General features: G+C 36.8%; 1 pseudogene; it reads left to right on the top strand.

Moving 5' to 3' along the window:
* Positions 1–4,461: 4,461 nt before the first annotated feature.
* Positions 4,462–21,777, top strand: part of LOC139708647 (beta-lactamase domain-containing protein 2-like) — a 31,398-nt pseudogene continuing 14,082 nt past the window's right edge.

Below are 21,777 nucleotides of genomic sequence, written 5' to 3'. Positions count from 1 at the left end.
GCAAGCATATCAAAGTGGGGGAAAACTGATGAACATTACCACTTTCACCCGTAATCTTTTCCCAGTAGGTGCAGAAAACTAGATGACCGTCACGGCATAAATCTTCTTTGTGGTATCCAACTACCTTCATGTGACATGCGATCATGCAGTTTCCAAGTTAGAAGATAGTTGTTCGGCCAGTAGGAACTCTCTCCCAAGTGCTAACAGTAAAACGTAATATTTTTTTTTACAATTTACAAACAACACAGCCACTCCCTACTTCGCTGCGCATAGAAAATCATCATCTGAAAACAAGTTTGCAAACTTCCACCACCGAGCTACTCAGTAGTCTGGTTTCCAGACCCTTTGCCGACTGGACTCTGCGACGGAAGTCGCCGCCTTTGCCGAAGTCAAAGGCACAGGACAAAACCACCTTAAACTATACTAGTTTTTGACGTTGAGGACGCCAATATCCTGAATGGCGAAATAGTAGTAACAAAGGGGCTGAAAGTCAGACTACCACTGATCAAACATTGCTCCGTGCCTGTGAAAACTGTAACCCGACTTGGAGGGGAAACGCTCAACCCGCAGAACTTCCTGCTCTCGCAACCACTCATTCCTGAACACCTTTCACGTTAGTATCTATTCACCTCGTATAATTTATGGTAGCACAATAATTGGTTTCTTTACAAGCAAAAGATACGAAAACTAAGGGGAGTTCGGTTTAAAGTAGTATCGAAGGTCACATGTTACGTTTTGTCATGTATATTCAATTCAATTCGCGTTTATTTCATTGAAACAGATAAAAAACATTCAGACAAAGTATATAAATAAATTCAAGTTGACAATAAAAAATGTAACAGAATGTGGAGACAGCAAGAAAAACAAAGTTTTATAAGCAGCTGCCACCATAACAAAAGCATTTATAATAAAAGTCATATTAAATTTTACAAATAAATATGCATAGATATTAAAACCAAAGAGATTGAAAATACATATTCAACAATATACACATAGAGACAAAAACAAACAAACAACAAACACAGAGTAATACCCGAATGTGTAGATTACTTTTCTTTTCCCAATAAGAATAATTTAAATCTTCGTTTAAAAACATTTAAAGATGGACTCATTTTAATTGACTGTGGCAAGTTATTCCAAATTAGAGGTCCTCTATACAAAACAGAATATAAACCAACATTTGTTCTATTAAGAGGTAAATGATAATTCAGAGGATTTCTCAAACAATATGAATGAATAGCACTATTTAACTGAAACAAGGAAGAAAGACTTGGGGGAATACAATTTTTAAAACATAAATACATAAATACACCAATAATATATTTGTTCAATTCAAAAATATCTAAAACATTACATTTCATAAAAAGAGGTTTAGTGGAGGCAAGATAATTGGCGTGACATATAATTCTCACTGCTTTCTTCTGCAGACGGAAAAGTCTGACCATAGAATAATTTGATGTATTTGCCCAAGCAATGTTTCCATATTGAAGTTGACTTAATATAATAGCGTTATAAATCATGCATAAAATATTGTGAGGAAAATATCGTAATTTGTATAAAATACCGATACATTTAGAAATCTTATTGCAGACTGAATCAATATGTTTATGCCAAGATAATTTATTATCAATAATGACGCCAAGAAATGACAATGAACTCGTAATTTTTATAAGATTGTTATTCATATAAATTGCTGAATTCTGTATATCAATTTTCTTATTAGTAAAAATCATACATTGAGTTTTCTTCACATTCAAAACTAATTTGTTCATAAGAAGCCAATCATAAATTTTTTGAATCTCTTCATTAAAACGTAACAATAAAGTATTAATATTATCATCAGACATAAACATACTGGTATCATCTGCATATAAAATGAACTGTATTTTTTCTGTGACATTGCAAATATCATTGATGTAAATGAGAAATAAAAGTGGACCAAGTATTGAACCCTGAGGCACTCCACATCCCAGGCTACACAACTCAGATTTACATCTATTGACCAATACAAATTGTTTCCGATTATCCAAGTAACTTGAAAACAATTTGAACAAATTACCTCGGATACCATAAATATATAACTTATCTAATAAAATAGAATGATCTAAAGAATCAAAAGCCTTGCTTAAGTCTAAAAACAAACCAATAATTGATTGATGAGAATTAAGTGCATTAGTTACTTTTGAAATAAGGTTAATCAAAGCATGGGACGTGGAGTGCCCAGAACGAAATCCATATTGACATGGTGTTATTATATCATATTTGTCTAAAAATAACAGTAATCTATCATATATACATTTCTCAAGAATTTTAGAAAAAAACTGATAACACAGATATAGGTCTATAGTTATTAACATCATGACTTGGACCACTTTTAAAAACTGGTATAACTTTGGCAATTTTAAGTTTGTTTGGAAAAATACCAGTGGATAAAACACAATTAAAAATGTCACATAAAGGATAACAAATTACGTGTATTACTTTTTTTACAACAGCTATATCAATGTCATCATAACCAGAACTTGAACCATTGTCACAATTACATACAATCTTTACAACTTCTCCTGGGGTAATAGGGCTAAAAAATGCTGTATTCTCATTTTTCTTTACAAACTGAGTATAGTTATCATTAGTACAGACTTGAATTGTGTTCTTCAAATACAAACCTACATTAACAAAATGATCACTAAAAACTTGAGCAATTTCTTTACTTTTTACAACTTTCCTATCATCTACCATAAGATAATCAATACTAGATTGTACATTCCTTTTGCCCAGAGCCTTATTAATAAGTTGCCAAGTTTTTTTAATATCAAATTTAACTTCCCAAAACCTGTTCTTAAAAAAATCATTCTTAATACGCTTAATCTCATTATTCACTTTATTACGAAATTGCTTATACACCTTTTCTCTATAGATTGTTGGATTTTTAATGTATTTTATTATATAAAACATACTTCTTATTACACAATTTTCGTAAATCATTGTTAAACCACGGTTTATCTATACGGCGTTTACATCTGCACTTCTTTTTAAGAAAACATTTATCATATAAATACATAAATTGAAAATAAAAATTATCATATGCAATATTAGCATCACAGTTATCCACATGCCAATTAACTTTCAATAATTCACCAATAAAATATTGCATATTTCTCTCATTTATCAATCGTTTCTCAAAATATTCAAAATTAGTACTTTCACTCATTTTGTACCGCCTCAAACAAAAAACTGGAAAATGGTCAGATACATCTGCCAAAATAATACCAGATACCAAATAATTCATTTCATTAGTGAATATATTATCAATTAGCGTAGCTGAATGATTTGTAACACGTGTAGGAAAGTGAATAATTGGGTAAATAGCTTTAGTCATAAACATATCAAGGAATTCATTAACTTGTGGGCAAGAATCAATATCATATAAATTAAGGTTAAAATCTCCTGAAATATACAATAACTTATTTTCCTTAATAATATTATCTAATATTGCGTTCAATGAAAATAAAAATTGAGGTAAGAGAGCATTTGGCGGTCGATAAACAGTAGCAAATATAATATTTTTTGGTTTAAAATCAATTTCAATAAATATACATTCAATCCAGTCTGTGCATAAATCTAAATCAACTCTCTGTACAAAATTCAAATCATCGTGGATAAAAACACCAACTCCTCCCCCTCTGCGATTGTGACGAGAATTTCCAACAAAATTATAACCTTCAATATCAAACTTAGGATCATCACTTTTTAACCAAGTCTCGGAAATTCCAATAACAGAAAATTGTAAATCAATACCACTCAATAATGAACACAGATTATCAAAATTTCTTTTCAAACTTCTTGAGTTTAAATGTAAACAGGTGAAACCCTTCTTGCACAAAGACAAATTGCTATTATCCTCTAAAAATTCATTGAGTTCATTTGGAAGAAAACATTTTTTATTAGAGTCAGATGAATCATTACAGACAGAAGACAAATATTCATTAATTTTGAAAATATCATTTTCTTGAAGTTTTTGTTTATACAAATCAATATCAGGCATTACAAGGACAAATGTTACAAATTCAACCAAAAAAAAAAAAAAAGAGAAAGAATGGACACTTAACAAAAGAGAAGAATAAAGAAAACACAAAAATCAAAGAATCTCAAATTCAGACACAATGAGAGGAAAAAAAAGAAAGAAAAATATTAACCAGGTATGTGAATATTAGGAGCGAGTAAAAACCATCGGGGATTATCGTAAAGATAACTCGCAAAATTACATGTACATGTATATAACGATTGATACTGTTAGATACAGTACTAGACAACTGAAGCATAACATTGGCAAAGTGTAAGGCTAAACGAGTTCAACGAATCATCTCAGTGAGTTCAGTTCAGACAAGTTTCTGATGGGTTTCTTGACCAGGCGACCATCGTCTTGCTTTACCATTGCAAAGACACGGCCATCTGAAGTCCATGAGGTAATTGTGTTGTTTGTATTATAGAGCATGGACATCTCAAAGAAAGAAATTGAAAAAAGAAATACATAAATTATATCTGCCTACTTCTTTCAAGTACCACTGACTACCAGCATGTTTTCAAACCTATCTCGATCTGGAATTATATTTAAAGGCATATCAATTAGATGACTCTAGAATTAGTTCTAAATGAGCTGATACAGTGCGCTCCCATTACAACGAACACATAACGAAATTTCATTATAACGAAGTAAAACTTCTGGTTCCAAAATTATCGCCATTAAAGTCTACGATACAAAAATCTCTTATACTGAACACGGTTATAGCGAAATTTTCGTTATAACGAAGTCTTTTCCGAGCACCGCTGACATAGAAAAGCAAAAGAAATGCGCCCCGTTATAACGAAATGCTAATTGTGTGTTTTCGCTTGGTGTGTCACGCACACTTTCCGAGGGGAACTTGCGCTATTTTAATAGGCCCTTGTATACAATAATCTGAAATTGATTAACCATTTGCTTAATTGTTCACATAGCTTTCCAGTGTTTGACGAGAATTCAACAAACAGAATATCTTATATGCTGGCTTCCTCAATTTCGTTATATATGAAGAGTTTGTTTGCAAAAACCGATAAGTCAATATTTGCCTAAGGTCAAGAAAAACAAAGAGACTAATAAGAAAATGTTTGCTTCTTTTGACCATAACTTAAAAAATATACCTTTATATGTAGTGACCAATATATCATTTAAAATGTATTGTTTTGCACTTTATGACAGAGGCCGTACTTTAAAATCTTCAAAAATGGACTTATCGGTTTTTGTAAACAAACTCTTCATATTGTATTTGTTCGATTATAACGAAATTTCGTTATAACGAAAGAAAACTGCCGGTCCCGAGCATTTCGTTATAACGGGAGTGCACTGTACTCTGTTTGGAACAACTGACTATGAGTAAAATCGACTCTTTTCATCCTGATCCCGCGTACACTCGAATAAAGATGACAACACGGCCACTTAGCATCGATTTTAGCAGCTTCACCCATGGGAAGTAACAAGGGATCAGTATGCATGTAGTTGCAGGAGAAGAAATCTCTAAAAGCACATCAGCGCAAGAAAATGGCATTGAAACACAAGTATGTGAATGAATAGTTAACAGAAAGTTGGGGATCATATACCGTACAGTTCAGCTGTAATTCAAATACTTTATTATCTTCAAATGAATTACTTGTTCTATCTTTGATACAGAGCAAACTTTGAGAGTGGTCGAGACCCCTGTACTGGAGAAGCGGCATTTGCTGCCTATCATCGGGGGAAGAAAATCGTCGACATTTGGGGTAGATTCGCGGATTATGAGAGCAAGCGGAAATGGCTGCAAGACACTATCTCCATTTTCTTCTCATCAACAAGAGGTGAATTCCATTCTTTTTTATAGTTGAAATGGTCACAAAAACATTATTGATTGTATGGTTTTCAATTGATAATATTCATGTAGAATCAAAATAGCCGCACTGTATATACAGACCCTACAGTTTCATGCATGATGATTGTGGTAAACATGTCTTTATAAAGCATGCTAACAGAATTTGGAAATCAAAAGGATCTTGATCGGAAATACTGAGCTGAGGTTCAGGAACACAACCATGACAACAGTGACGTCAAACGATACAAATGACCTTTTTGTTTCGTTCTTTCTTTCGTAGGAAGAAAAGCTGCAGGAAATTTCAGGAGAGAAGAAAAAAATCTCCCCATAACCTGTGTGCAATCATATCATGCCAAACTAGTGTTCTAATTCTAATTCAAATAGTGAGCAGTATCGTTCTCACACAAAGGCCAATTCTTGAAATTGAGGTAGGAGGGGGGGGGGGGGTGGGGCGTGTAACCCTGCTGCCCCCTGCTGGGACTGAAGAGGCATGCCTGGAGTTATATTCCAAAAATTGTAGAGGGGAGTGGGGGACAGAGAAGGAAAGTCTTATTGCACTTGTTCGGTGGGGTAAAAGGACAACACCTCTTTACTCATATCCACCCCGGCCTCGTCTCCCTCATGGGGTCCGGGGCCCGGGAGAACGGTGGGTTTCAGTTGGTTTTTGTTGCTTTTTTTCAGGTTTTATGAAGCCCCAGAGCCCACCATCCCCTCATCACTCTTTTGCGCCTGGAACTCTTACTCGTTGTCTTTATACTGCATAAAGAAAATAGACCCTCTGTTACATTTCTTATTAAACTGATGTTTTGTTTACATGTGAACCGGGTGCAATATTTGAACAGTTTGATCGGTTTGCGTTCATTTAATCACTGGATATGACCCATCTCATCAATCAGTCAAAGACGCTGTCTCTTAAATCCACATTTCCCTTGTTGTACATAGTATTTATCATTCTTTCTCCCGACGTAGGAGTTACGTCAGTGTGCATTGCCATGCTTGTAGATCGAGGTTTGCTGGACTACAACAAACCAATCGCCCTCTATTGGCCGGAATTCGCACAGAAGGGCAGAGAGAAGGTTACCGTCAAAGACGTGTGTGTGTGTGTGTGTGTGTGTGTGTGTGTGTGTGTGTGTGCGTGTGTGTGTGTGTGTGTGTGTGTGTGTGCCTGAAGGGCCTGATGCAAAATACGTAACAGAAATTTCCTAGCACTTTACAGTTAGTCGTATAAGGAGTAATATTTTATAAGCATAACAGTGAGAATTTTATTACAATCGGATGAAAATTAGAGAAGTTATGATAAATTATTAAGCTATAAGAATATCATAATTGCTATGTTGTTGTTGAACCACGGTAAGACCATGGGTATTTTTGTGTACCTTTAGAAATACAGAAGATAACATAAAGACTATGACATGCTGCGGTACAATTAAAGACCCTGTGGTTGTAGTACATGGTATGATGGTTATTACATGGTATCTCCATGGTTATTCTATGGTACAAGTAGGCCTAGTAGTGCCAGAACCGTGCTATGGTATGATGGTTATCATACATGGTATATCAACGGCTAATTTATGGTACCTGCAGCGATACTGAGGAAATGCCCTAGATACCATGGTTATTTCATGGTACAAGTGGTAATACCGTGGTAATGCCATGGTATGATGGCCATAACATGGCATCACCATACGTATAGTTATTTTATTGTACCTGTAGTTATACCAGGCAAATACAGTAGATGGCATGGTTTTTCCATGGTACTGGTAGTAATACCATGGTACAGTGCACTCCCGTTATAACGAACACGGTTATAACGAAATTTCGTTATAACGAAGTAAATCTTCTGGTCCCAAAATTATCACCATTAAAGTCTATGGTAAAAAATTCGCTTATAACGAACACGGTTATAACGAAATTTCCGTTATAACGAAGTCTTTTCCGAGCGCCACAGACAAAGAAAAAACAAAAGAAATGTGCTCCGTTATAACGAAATGCGAATTGATTTCGAAAACACCTAGCGGAACAAGCATTTATAGCGTCTCTGCATGGGTGAACGCTTCACACCACTGTGTGTTCGCTCTTTGTGTCACGCACAGTTTCTGAGGGGAACTTGAGTTTATTATTGTGATACAGTTATCCCATCACATTTCACATAGCTTTCCAGTGTATGATGAGTATTCAGTAAACAGAATATGATATACTTACGTGGTTTCCTTCTTTTCGTTATGTATTGTATTTGTTCGGTTATAACGAAATTTCGTTATAACGAAAGAAAACTGCCGGTCCCGAGCACTTCGTTATAACGGGAGTGCACTGTAGTGCTATGGTATAAGAATTTTATAAAATGGGTTCAAGAATGTAGCCAATAGGAAGCGCTGAAATGAGACACACCTCCTTCCTTTACTTCAGTACAACTGCACTGCCTGTAATCCTATGGTAGATTGCCGATCGTCTGTGCGCGCGGCGGCTCCTTTGATGAATTGCATGCATACGCGTACGCGCTGTCAATCCTGTAAACAACTTCTAGTTCGGGCTGCCGGCCGGCCGGCCGGCCTGTCTTCCCTTGTGCATAACATATGTGGCGTACGTACGTATACTGTACTGTACTATACGTACACTTTGTACAGTACAGTAGACCAAGCGTTATGGGACCGGACGCGTACATGGAGTCACTTTGAAGAGCAAATCCAACGATTTAGCAGGTTAATTCTCACGCCGTTTTCAGAGTATGTTGTCTAGTAGGCCTATATGAGGAGTCTATATCAAGTCTTTAAGGTAAAGGGTGCATATTCTATGTAAAATAAGTAAGTTTTCATGCGGGTGTCCGGAAACCCAACCCCCCATTATACTTATACACACTGTACTGTATGTGCGGGACTTCCGCGAGTGCGACGTGCGTAAAAGTTTGGGACGAACATCTTCGGACGTCTTGACCCACAAAGGTACGTGAAAAACGCTGAAAAATGATGTTAGTTTTCGAATTTTCGACCCATTTTATAAAACAAATGATGCACAGGATTATTTCGTGGCGTTAGTGTAGGCGTAGCTCACTCTCGGGTATTTACAATGTAGTGCAACATGCACTCGGCTTCGCCTCGTGCATGTTTCACAATTGTAAATACCCTCGAGTGCACTACGCCTACACTAACGCACTCTATCCTGTGCATCATTTGTATAATAACAAATTATTACCATGGTTATTTTGTGGCGCCTGTGGTATAAGACCATGGAAATACCATAGACTTCACGGTTATTCGATGGTATACGTATCAGTACCATGGTCGTGCCATTTTAATGATAGTTTACCATGGTTTTTCTGTGGTATCAACATGCATCACCATGCTTTTTCTGTGGTACTCGTAGTAATACCACTGATACCATGGTTGAACTATGGCAATTGAGGTTTTACCATGGTAATACCATAAATTTCATGGTTATTTTTTTGTAAGGGACACAGTTTAAGGGTGTTGAGTTGTCAAACAGAAATGTGGGTCCTGCAACTAGTGACGCAGTTTTTTTATGTTGAGAGAGATAATCCTATTGAGGCCATGACAAAGACATATGTCACATTATAAAGAATGACGCAGAGGAATGTACGCATGCATATCAAAGTGGGGAAAAAAACTGATACACATTACCATGCACTTTCACCCGTAATCTTTTCCCAGTAGGTGCAGAAAACTAGATGACCGTCATGACATAAATCTCCTATGTGGTATCCAACTACCTTCATGTGACTTGCGATCATGCAGTTTCCAAGTTAGAAGATAGTTGTTCGGCCAGTAGGAACTCTCTCCCAAGTGCAAACAGTAAAACGTAATATTTTGTACAGCTTACAAACAACACAGCCACTCCCTACTTGGCTGTAGAATAGATCATCTGTGAAAACGAGCCTGCTTTACTTCCTCCTTGCGAGCTTCTACTACCGATCTACTCAGTAGTCCGGTTTCCAGACCCTTTGCCAACTGGACTCTGCGACGGAAGTCGCTGCCTTTGCCTAAGTCAAAGGCACGGGACAAAACCACCTTAAACTATACCAGTTTTCGACGTTGAGGGGGTCAATATCCTGAAGAGAAAAATAGAACGAGTAGAGGGTCTGGAAGCCATACTACCACCGATCAGACACTACAGACAGATTTGGTAGCAATCATTTCCCTGTACTCACTGAGAGTTACATATGGGAGATGATTTTAGACATAAGGAATTTGATTAAAATATCACATGCAATATGAAAAATATGAATTGGTATAGCATGTTTAAGATGGAGTGTGAAAACCATAATGATATCTCCGAAGATGGTATGAGTGTTATAGATCTTTATGAATCTTTTCTCAAGAATCTTAGAATCATACTTGATAGGACGGTAGGAGTGAAACAAAAAAGAAAGTTTTGGCGAAAGCCAGTCCCGTGGTGGACAAAGGAGTGCTCTCGCATAATAAAAGAGAGAAATAGACCGAAAAATAAACTTTTGAAATTTTGGTTTCAGTATGTTACTTGTTGAAAGAGTGCATGTTCGATGAACATAAAAGTGCTGGTTTGCATGCACTGCATAATAAAAAAGTACAGTGTGATGAACTAAAGAGTCAGAAAAAAAAAACATTAACATTAAACAGTGTTGCTTATAGAAGGCATGTACATGTCTTTGGTAGAAAAATGTTTCCACATTGTGTTGCATGATAGACTACTTAGTAAATAGAATGATAACTTACAGTGACACCATTAATTATTATAAAATAACTGAGCAACTTTCACGGTTTTTTTAGCATTACAGCAGCATTTGTTCCGATTGTTTGTTAAATCACTGTAACTGGTCTATTAAACATCCAAGTGGGGCAGAATGATTTAAAAGAAAAATGGTAACGTAGATCTCATTTAGGAAGAGTTACAGTTTCATGCATGTGAAATGAGACACAGAAACTGAAATTTAAGACCTGATTAGATATGCCATCATTATACATACACAGTCAAAGGGTGTTGAGTTGTCATTCAGAAATAGGGGTCCTGCAACTAGTGATGCAGTTTTTTATGTTGAGAGATGAGAGAGATAATCATATTGAGGCCATGACAGAGACATATGTCACAGTATAAACATTGCTGCCTGCCTGTGAAAACTGTAATCCGACTCGGAGGGGAAACAACGCTCAACCCGTAGAACTTCCTGCTCTCGCAACCACTCATTCTTGAACGCCTTTCACGTTAGTATCTATTCTCCTCGTAAATATTATAATCTATGGTAGCACAAAAACTGATTTCTCTACAAGCAAAGATACGAAAACTAAGGGGAGTTCGGTTAAAATAGTATCGGAGTTCACATGTCACGTTTTGTCATATATTGTGTTGTTTATGTTACAGGGCATAGACATCTCATAGAAAGAGATTGAAACAAAAAACACATTAAAGATATTTCTGCCAACTTCTTTCAAGTACTAGCATGTTTTCAGACCTATCTTGATCTGGAACTATATTTAAAGACATATCAATTAGATGGCTCTAAATAGTTAGAATTGGTTCTAAATGAGCTAGTAGTGCCAGAACCGTGCTATGGTATGATGGTTATCATACATGGTATATCAACGGCTAATTTATGATACCTGCAGCGATACTGAGGAAATGCCCTAGATACCATGGTTATTTCATGGTACAAGTGGTAATACCGTGGTAATGCCATGGTATGATGGCCATAACATGGCATCACCATACGTATAGTTATTTTATTGTACCTGTAGTTATACCAGGCAAATACAGTAGATGGCATGGTTTTTCCATGGTAATGGTAGTAATACCATGGTAGTGCTATGGTATAAAAATTATAACAAATTATTACCATGGTTATTTTGTGGCGCCTGTGGTATAAGACCATGGAAATACCATAGACTTCACGGTTATTCGATGGTATACGTATCAGTACCATGGTCGTGCCATTTTAATGATAGTTTACCATGGTTTTTCTGTGGTATCACCATGCATCACCATGCTTTTTTTGTGGTACTCGTAGTAATACCACTGATACCATGGTTGAACTATGGCAATTGAGGTTTTACCATGGTAATACCATAAATTTCATGGTTATTTTTTTGTAAGGGACACAGTTTAAGGGTGTTGAGTTGTCAAACAGAAATGTGGGTCCTGCAACTAGTGACGCAGTTTTTTTATGTTGAGAGAGATAATCCTATTGAGGCCATGACAAAGACATATGTCACATTATAAAGAATGACGCAGAGGAATGTACGCATGCATATTAAAGTGGGGAAAAAAACTGATACACATTACCATGCACTTTCACCCGTAATCTTTTCCCAGTAGGTGCAGAAAACTAGATGACCGTCATGACATAAATCTCCTATGTGGTATCCAACTACCTTCATGTGACTTGCGATCATGCAGTTTCCAAGTTAGAAGATATAGTAGAGGCTACTATGTAATCCCGTGAGATTTTTGTGCCAAAATTGATTTTTTTGGCTAACTTTGTCAATTTGGGGGTGCTGAATCCAAAAAAGTTTGGTTCCATTTTTTCCGACCACGTCTTCAGCCGCCATTTTGAATTTCAAAATGGCCGCCATAGTAAACTGTAATTTTATCCATATCTCGTTAAGTGAGTATTATAGAAGCTTCAAATTTGGTGCAAAGTGCATGGTTGTGATGTCAGACAATCTGGTATATCTTTTTCTGATATTGTGGATTGTTTTGATACAATTTGTAGGCTGCCATCTTGAATTTCAAAATGGCCGCCATAGCAAACAGTATTTTGAACCATATCTCATGCAGTGAGCATTGTAGAAGCTTCAAATTTGGTGCAAAATGCATGGTTGTGATGTCAGCCACTCTGATATATCATTTTCTGTTATTGTGGCTTGTTTTGATACAATTTCTGGGCTGCCATCTTGAAATTCAAAATGGCCGCCATGGCTTTTTTACCCATATCTCATGTTGCAATTATTGTAGGAGCATCAAATTCTCAGTAATAGACATGCTAGTGGTGTCCAACGTTCCAATACAGCTGTTTCCTATTGTTGATCATTAGATCATGAAATTCAAGATGGTGGCCATAGAAAAACATATGATACTGTGGTAAGCGCCCTAGATAAATTTGCCAAAATTGTTTTAGTTAGACCAATTCACCTTCAGGTCACGCAGAACGACAGCCATCTCTTAATTCAAAATGGCCGCCATAAATTCAGACTGTCAATTCAATTCAATTCAATTTTTATTTTCCACTCATGGGGTGGAACACCCTCGTCAGCCAAAGGCTGGTTTTCAGAGGGGTCCACACATTGATTAAAAATACAAACATTATACGTACAGTATGACAAGGATATACATCACATAATATGCAAAGAGCAAGAAACAAGGTATATGCACCATGATAGCTTGTTTCAGACACAAAAGTAGAAAAGGAAAGAAAAACATTATCTACAAGGCCTTAGATTACAACATAAAGAAAAAGAAGAAGAAAAAAAAATAAGGGCATGTGACACTGAATTTCAAATACAGAAGAGAATCGGTATTGCTGAGATATTTTGACTGTGAATTGATGAGTAAAAAAAGGGAATGGCTTAAACTCCATCCGGTTAAGCATCCTATATTTATACTTATTTTATATATTTATGTAATTGTTTTTTGAATGTATCAATGGAAACATCAGAAGAAACATGTCGAACTAAATCATTCCATAAAGAAGCACCTTTATATACTGTAAGGACGAAGTTCCAATGACGTCCTCAAGCCATCCTGAGGGGCAAAAACTGTGTGTGTGTGTGTGTGGGGGGGGGGGGGGGGGGGTCCCATACCATTTCCCATAAGTGTGGGCAATCGTGTTTACATCCCACGTCCCATAATAGCGCCAAGCGGGTATGTGATTCGCTTACACGTGATTTGTTTTTGCCTCTCAGGCAAAACATTATTTGGTTTCGTGGAACTTCGTCAGTAGTTACATTCAATCCCAGTTATTAAATATTTGTACAAAAGTTAGCATTGATACGATTAAAGGTGATCTTCAAAAACTTGATGCTGCCTTGAGAGAATGAAGACAAACACGGAAAAGTCTCGCAATGTCAAGAAATGCCATGGTCACCCTACCAGGCATCCCATTCACAAGCTTGTTTGTTGACCACAAAATAAAACAACTCATCAGGGAGCTCATAATTGCTGGATGTATTTCTGGAATAACACAGAATGAATAAGGAATGCCAATGAGTAGGTTTTTCCTGATTGCCCTTGTGTGGGTCATCCTCAATTATCAAGACTTCCAAGATGCTTACTGCTGTACCGCTAATGACTCTAAAACTACCAAGGAGCAATAATAGCTCAGTTCTGTGGCACTTTTGATGCATCAGAATTCCTCAACAATTTAGAACTCCATCACACGAGGGTAATCTCAAAAATTATCACTGCATTGAAACTGATGAACGTGGTGTTTGGCAATCAGGTATCGGAAACATTCAAGGAGGATATTCTAGAAAGAGATGAAAATGGATGTTTTCATGTTCTGTACTAAGAATTTGTATCTGAAAGAATTAAAAAAAAAAATCTGTCTGGGATAATATGAGAAAGGCCAGTCATTCAGCTCTTGCAATTGAAATACACCATGTAAGATTGGATCAAAAGTCACTAAGCTTAAGAAGACCACTACCTTCTTATAACACTTCTACCGGTACAACAGTCTGATAGACCTGTCATTATCCAGTCATTAGTGGAGGATACAATTATCGGAAGTTATAAGTTCTACTGTTCTATCAAGTAATTCCACAATCACTCTTCATCTCACAATTTATGGCCTTCTCCTCATTCTGACTAACAAAGGTTCATTTTTCATACCCATGCCTTAGAAACCCACAAAACTGAGCCAAATAATCAGCCTGAAAGTTGAAATACTGATCAGTCAATTCCATCTGACACAGAACGGGAAAAAAAAAGAAACAAAAGGTTCATCAAAGATGCCATGGGAGCTGTCACCCGTCACAATGAGGAAGCAGATATCCTCATTCCGTTGCGTGTATTAAATGCTACTTCAAGAGCAACAGGGAATTTCAGAGATATTGATGATTATTACGTATAGACACTGACATTTTCATTCTCCTAATGGATCTTTGCTTTACTTTTAATACTGCATCGCATGTTGTCTGCTCCATCACTGTAAAAGGGGAGATGATTAAGTACAGTTGACAATGTTGAGAGATTATGTTCTGCAAATTGTTGCGAAAAACAAAGGTCTGCTTGGTCATGCCTTTCATGGCACAGGATGAAGTTGAAATTTGAGGATGTCTCAAAGAGCAGATGGATCAAGAATTTTCTAAGCCTTGAATCATGCAGAATGTCCAATGACACAGTCCATGCCTTCCAGAAGTTGGGCGTGGATGACTTCAACCTGGACAATCTCCCGCTTTGCTTTCGTAGAGTCTTGATACAACACATCCAGAGAACAAACCTTGTAAACCTTCAAAACCTAATTTGTGCCTCTACTATACAGGGGAATTTAATATGGTACATTGTAGTTATTTCCAGCGGATATACATAAACTGTGCAATTAAATGCTTTGAGCTTCCTACACCAACGGTAGCCACATAATTCATTATCATGTTCATAATAATGACAAGAAATGCAAAAGTCATTGTTTCTGGAAGAATTTAGAACCAATTCTCCCCATGTGTACAGCCCTATATACAAGTGCTGTGACTTTAAGAACACATGCAGGGAATGAGCCTAGAAGACATTAAAGTAAATTTCCAATAAATTTTCTAGTACACGGCTAATATTGTTTATTTAAACTCTACGACCAAATCGTCTAAATGGAGGCATTTAGTCACCCAGACACAGTTATTGAGGCACTTTTGAAAGTAATTTGCTTTGACACCAGAATCACATGATTTCCCATTCAAGTTTTACCCAAATGCAATGCTCTTAAAGGAATGTTTCCCATGGCAGCCATTTTGCATTTCAACATGGCAGTGTACCTACAGGAAGCAGTCCCTCCTATGCAATGATAACACTATTTATTGAAGTGATTGACTTACACATAGGTCCTACATGAAAGTGCTCCAGCATGCTTGAGTTTGCAGGGTAAAGATCTTACAGTACCAAATATGGGTCGAAATCATCTTGAATTTCATGAGTGGCAGCCAATGCGAATAATCCATTATTACAGAATGGATATGGTTATGTGTGTGTGTCTGTGTTTGTAAAATAATATACAATGTACACCACCATAAACATTGATATGCCTAAAAGTTGCTTGTCGACCACAGATATTAGCTGAAAAAAGAATAATCCATTATTACAGAATGTATATGATTATGTGTGTGTGTCTGTGTTTGTAAAATAATGTACAATGTACACCACCATAAACATTGATATGCCTAAAAGTTGCTTGTCGACCACAGATATTAGCTGAAAAGCAGCCATTTTGAATGATAAAATGGCACCTCAAAAATGATCTGCAATTTTAGGGAGGGGATCAAAGTACATCTGAATGTTCAACATCATGAGCCCGGTTTATGCCCGAAATGTGAACTTTCTGTATTGTTTACAGCATGAAATACGGGTCAAAATATACATTCTGGTATGGCGGCCATTTTGAATTTCAAGATGGCCACCTATGATATCAAAATGGACCATCATTTCAGATAAAGATGTTTCAGAAAGAAAGCAAACGCATGCTCTTTGCCCCAAGTTAGAACCTTACACAATGTATACAATATGAGATATAGGCCCAATTACATTTGCTATGGTGGCCATTTTGAATTTCAAGATGGCCGCCAACCAAAATTATCCATCATTTAAAACAAATATGTATATATTAGCATATCTGACATCATAAGCATGCTTTTTGGCCCAAATTTATACTTTCCATAATGCTTACAACCTGAGATACAGGTAAAAATGCATTTAGCTATGGCGGCCATTTTGAATTTCAAGATGGCTGCCCTCAAATTGAATCAAAACAATCTACAATATCAGGAAATGGTGTATCACAATGTCTGACGTTATAAACATGCTTTTTGCATCAAATTTGAACCTTCCATGATGCGCACATTATGAGATCTGGGTCAAAATACAGTTTGCTATGGCGGCCATTTTGAAATTCAAAATGGCGGCTGAAGACGTGGTCGAAAAAAATGGAACCAAAGTTTTTTGGATTTAGCACCCCCAAATTGACCAAGTTAGCTAAAAAAATCAATTTTGGCACGAAAATCTCACGGGATCCAATATTTCGACATAGCAGACCGTACTAATAGTTGTTCGGCCAGTAGGAACTCTCTCCCAAGTGCAAACAGTAAAACGTAATATTTTGTACAGCTTACAAACAACACAGCCACTCCCTACTTGGCTGTATAATAGATCATCTGTGAAAACGAGCCTGCTTTACTTCCTCCTTGCGAGCTTCTACCACCGATCTACTCAGTAGTCCGGTTTCCAGACCCTTTGCCAACTGGACTCTGCGACGGAAGTCGCTGCCTTTGCCTAAGTCAAAGGCACGGGACAAAACCACCTTAAACTATACCAGTTTTCGACGTTGAGGGGGTCAATATCCTGAAGAGAAAAATAGAACGAGTAGAGGGTCTGGAAGCCATACTACCACCGATCAGACACTACAGACAGATTTGGTAGCAATCATTTCCCTGTACTCACTGAGAGTTACATATGGGAGATGATTTTAGACATAAGGAATTTGATTAAAATATCACATGCAATATGAAAAATATGAATTGGTATAGCATGTTTAAGATGGAGTGTGAAAACCATAATGATATCTCCGAAGATGGTATGAGTGTTATAGATCTTTATGAATCTTTTCTCAAGAATCTTAGAATCATACTTGATAGGACAGTAGGAGTGAAACAAAAAAGAAAGTTTTGGCGAAAGCCAGTCCCGTGGTGGACAAAGGAGTGCTCTCGCATAATAAAAGAGAGAAATAGACCGAAAAATAAACTTTTGAAATTTTGGTTTCAGTATGTTACTTGTTGAAAGAGTGCATGTTCGATGAACATAAAAGTGCTGGTTTGCATGCACTGCATAATAAAAAAGTACAGTGTGATGAACTAAAGAGTCAGAAAAAAAAACATTAACATTAAACAGTGTTGCTTATAGAAGGCATGTACATGTCTTTGGTAGAAAAATGTTTCCACATTGTGTTGCATGATAGACTACTTAGTAAATAGAATGATAACTTACAGTGACACCATTAATAATTATAAAATAACTGAGCAACTTTCACGGTTTTTTTAGCATTACAGCAGCATTTGTTCCGATTGTTTGTTAAATCACTGTAACTGGTCTATTAAACATCCAAGTGGGGCAGAATGATTTAAAAGAAAAATGGTAACGTAGATCTCATTTAGGAAGAGTTACAGTTTCATGCATGTGAAATAAGACACAGAAACTGAAATTTAAGACCTGATTAGATATGCCATCATTATACATACACAGTCAAAGGGTGTTGAGTTGTCATTCAGAAATAGGGGTCCTGCAACTAGTGATGCAGTTTTTTATGTTGAGAGATGAGAGAGATAATCATATTGAGGCCATGACAGAGACATATGTCACAGTATAAACATTGCTGCCTGCCTGTGAAAACTGTAATCCGACTCGGAGGGGAAACAACGCTCAACCCGTAGAACTTCCTGCTCTCGCAACCACTCATTCTTGAACGCCTTTCACGTTAGTATCTATTCTCCTCGTAAATATTATAATCTATGGTAGCACAAAAACTGATTTCTCTACAAGCAAAGATACGAAAACTAAGGGGAGTTCGGTTAAAATAGTATCGGAGTTCACATGTCACGTTTTGTCATATATTGTGTTGTTTATGTTACAGGGCATAGACATCTCATAGAAAGAGATTGAAACAAAAAACACATTAAAGATATTTCTGCCAACTTCTTTCAAGTACTAGCATGTTTTCAGACCTATCTTGATCTGGAACTATATTTAAAGACATATCAATTAGATGGCTCTAAATAGTTAGAATTGGTTCTAAATGAGCTAGTAGTGCCAGAACCGTGCTATGGTATGATGGTTATCATACATGGTATATCAACGGCTAATTTATGATACCTGCAGCGATACTGAGGAAATGCCCTAGATACCATGGTTATTTCATGGTACAAGTGGTAATACCGTGGTAATGCCATGGTATGATGGCCATAACATGGCATCACCATACGTATAGTTATTTTATTGTACCTGTAGTTATACCAGGCAAATACAGTAGATGGCATGGTTTTTCCATGGTAATGGTAGTAATACCATGGTAGTGCTATGGTATAAAAATTATAACAAATTATTACCATGGTTATTTTGTGGCGCCTGTGGTATAAGACCATGGAAATACCATAGACTTCACGGTTATTCGATGGTATACGTATCAGTACCATGGTCGTGCCATTTTAATGATAGTTTACCATGGTTTTTCTGTGGTATCACCATGCATCACCATGCTTTTTCTGTGGTACTCGTAGTAATACCACTGATACCATGGTTGAACTATGGCAATTGAGGTTTTACCATGGTAATACCATAAATTTCATGGTTATTTTTTTGTAAGGGACACAGTTTAAGGGTGTTGAGTTGTCAAACAGAAATGTGGGTCCTGCAACTAGTGACGCAGTTTTTTATGTTGAGAGAGATAATCCTATTGAGGCCATGACAAAGACATATGTCACATTATAAAGAATGACGCAGAGGAATGTACGCATGCATATCAAAGTGGGGAAAAAAACTGATACACATTACCATGCACTTTCACCCGTAATCTTTTCCCAGTAGGTGCAGAAAACTAGATGACCGTCATGACATAAATCTCCTACGTGGTATCCAACTACCTTCATGTGACTTGCGATCATGCAGTTTCCAAGTTAGAAGATAGTTGTTCGGCCAGTAGGAACTCTCTCCCAAGTGCAAACAGTAAAACGTAATATTTTGTACAGCTTACAAACAACACAGCCACTCCCTACTTGGCTGTAGAATAGATCATCTGTGAAAACGAGCCTGCTTTACTTCCTCCTTGCGAGCTTCTACCACCGATCTACTCAGTAGTCCGGTTTCCAGACCCTTTGCCAACTGGACTCTGCGACGGAAGTCGCTGCCTTTGCCTAAGTCAAAGGCACGGGACAAAACCACCTTAAACTATACCAGTTTTCGACGTTGAGGGGGTCAATATCCTGAAGAGAAAAATAGAACGAGTAGAGGGTCTGGAAGCCATACTACCACCGATCAGACACTACAGACAGATTTGGTAGCAATCATTTCCCTGTACTCACTGAGAGTTACATATGGGAGATGATTTTAGACATAAGGAATTTGATTAAAATATCACATGCAATATGAAAAATATGAATTGGTATAGCATGTTTAAGATGGAGTGTGAAAACCATAATGATATCTCCGAAGATGGTATGAGTGTTATAGATCTTTATGAATCTTTTCTCAAGAATCTTAGAATCATACTTGATAGGACAGTAGGAGTGAAACAAAAAAGAAAGTTTTGGCGAAAGCCAGTCCCGTGGTGGACAAAGGAGTGCTCTCGCATAATAAAAGAGAGAAATAGACCGAAAAATAAACTTTTGAAATTTTGGTTTCAGTATGTTACTTGTTGAAAGAGTGCATGTTCGATGAACATAAAAGTGCTGGTTTGCATGCACTGCATAATAAAAAAGTACAGTGTGATGAACTAAAGAGTCAGAAAAAAAAACATTAACATTAAACAGTGTTGCTTATAGAAGGCATGTACATGTCTTTGGTAGAAAAATGTTTCCACATTGTGTTGCATGATAGACTACTTAGTAAATAGCCGATAACTTACAGTGACACCATTAATTATTATAAAATAACTGAGCAACTTTCACGGTTTTTTTAGCATTACAGCAGCATTTGTTCCGATTGTTTGTTAAATCACTGTAACTGGTCTATTAAACATCCAAGTGGGGCAGAATGATTTAAAAGAAAAATGGTAACGTAGATCTCATTTAGGAAGAGTTACAGTTTCATGCATGTGAAATAAGACACAGAAACTGAAATTTAAGACCTGATTAGATATGCCATCATTATACATACACAGTCAAAGGGTGTTGAGTTGTCATTCAGAAATAGGGGTCCTGCAACTAGTGATGCAGTTTTTTATGTTGAGAGATGAGAGAGATAATCATATTGAGGCCATGACAGAGACATATGTCACAGTATAAACATTGCTGCCTGCCTGTGAAAACTGTAATCCGACTCGGAGGGGAAACAACGCTCAACCCGTAGAACTTCCTGCTCTCGCAACCACTCATTCTTGAACGCCTTTCACGTTAGTATCTATTCTCCTCGTAAATATTATAATCTTGCATGGTAGCACAAAAACTGATTTCTCTACAAGCAAAGATACGAAAACTAAGGGGAGTTCGGTTAAAATAGTATCGGAGTTCACATGTCACGTTTTGTCATATATTGTGTTGTTTATGTTACAGGGCATAGACATCTCATAGAAAGAGATTGAAGAAAAAACACATTAAAGATATTTCTGCCAACTTCTTTCAAGTACTAGCATGTTTTCAGACCTATCTTGATCTGGAACTATATTTAAAGACATATCAATTAGATGGCTCTAAATAGTTAGAATTGGTTCTAAATGAGCTGAAACTCTGTTTGGGATAACGGACTAAATCGACTCTTTTCATCCTGATCCCGAGTACACTCGAATGAAGATGACAACACGGCCACTTAGCATCGATTTTAGCAGCTTCACCCAAGGAAAGTAACAAGGGATCAGTATGCATGTAGTTACAGGAGAAGAAATCCCTAAAAGCGCATCAACGCAAGAAAATGGCATTGAAAGTATGGCATGAAGTATGTGAATGAATAGTTAACAGAAAGTTGGGGATCATACCGTACAGTTCAGCTATAATTCAAATACTGTATTATCTTC

The sequence above is a fragment of the Diadema antillarum genome, unplaced genomic scaffold, assembly GCF_040938485.1.
Source record: "Diadema antillarum isolate AM-2024a unplaced genomic scaffold, OU_Dant_1.0 seq00001364_RagTag, whole genome shotgun sequence".
Taxonomy (NCBI): Eukaryota; Metazoa; Echinodermata; class Echinoidea; order Diadematoida; family Diadematidae; genus Diadema; species Diadema antillarum.
The sequence above is the reverse complement of the archived record's forward strand: the minus strand, read 5'-3'. Positions and strand labels throughout refer to the sequence as shown.